The sequence below is a fragment of the Nematolebias whitei genome, chromosome 19 (genome assembly GCF_014905685.2).
Source record: "Nematolebias whitei isolate Nwh7 chromosome 19, NemWhi1, whole genome shotgun sequence".
Taxonomy (NCBI): Eukaryota; Metazoa; Chordata; class Actinopteri; order Cyprinodontiformes; family Rivulidae; genus Nematolebias; species Nematolebias whitei.
Window position 1 is genome coordinate 1,969,374 of NC_056516.1, and position 1,239 is coordinate 1,970,612.

Genomic DNA, 1,239 nt, shown 5'->3' on the forward strand with positions numbered 1-1,239 from the left:
GGGGCTAGCTAATCCTTCAGTTGAGTCTCGCCATAGAATCCAAAACATTTAGGGGAAAACCAAAAAACCAAACCTCAAGTCATTCGTCTAAAAGGACAACAGACAATTGAACCAAACTATATGTTGCCATGTAAATCTAACTTAAACCAAGTTAGGAATGGAAAAATAGTTTGGAATGCCCTTCTATAGGTATAAATCCCTATATGAAAATTTTTCAGCATGACCCACCCTTTTAAACTGGTAACTTTAGCTGATCTAAACCATGACAGCTTACACACCAGGTACATATAGGTTAAGGTCTTATGTAAAATCCCACTCATAAGCCCAACTAAAACCACATAAATGTATAACACATATAACCAGAATGGCACCCATTGGGAACCATCAGCAGCAACCTTCGCTGAAGGGACCTACAACTCCAACGTGGGTCTCCAATCTTCATCCAGTGGTCGCCTCTACAGTTCAATCGAGGGAACCCCTCTGCATGCTGATCAATCAACCCCTCCAATCGTTGTGGATTTATCATTGTGGATTATATGACTTTTTCCAATGGATTACAGACTTTGTTTCCAAGGGGTTAAAGCATTGCTACAATGGAATTACCAACAACATTATGGAATTACCAACAACATTATGGAATTACCTAAACCGTTGTGGGATTACCTTCTTTGACTATTGTTTTCGTCTTGCCGGATTACATCAAGTTCAAGGACATTCGGAGGCGTAAGTTCATGTTAGAATTCATCCCCATGGACAGGCGATGATTTCCAAAGGGGGGACTGTAGTGAACTTGGCCTCCGATCAAACCAGCCTCTGAAGACCTTTTTTGGACAGGAACTGTTATTTCATTGATTTGAATCCAGAAATACAAATTAACTCATCCAGAGACTTTCTAATTGTATCCTGAACTAATCAATTGAAAGAACACTCTCTTTTATATCATCATTACTATTTTACAATGTATTGATAATCAAAAGTGTGTTTATTTCATACATTTTTAAATGTTGAAGTGAACCACTCATTTTAAATCAACTGTGAAACAGTATCAATGATTTTTTTTTATCCTCATTCAAAGTAGAAATCAAGTTAAATGTCTATGTTACAAAGTAATTATGCATTTTTGATCTTCTGTCTGAAATGAGAAGGAGTGATGTCGGTCAAAAGTCGGAGACAGTCAAAAACAAGTTAGTGCGACGAACTGTCGTGTTTTTAAACCTCTCAGACAGAAACAAGAAAACT

General features: G+C 37.4%; 1 protein-coding gene across 1 annotated transcript in view; it reads left to right on the forward strand.

The window, feature by feature from the left end:
* The window catches only part of LOC119426016 (collagen alpha-1(I) chain), a 62,062-nt gene that overhangs the window by 9,171 nt on the left and 51,652 nt on the right, over positions 1-1,239 (forward strand). The window lies entirely within an intron of this gene.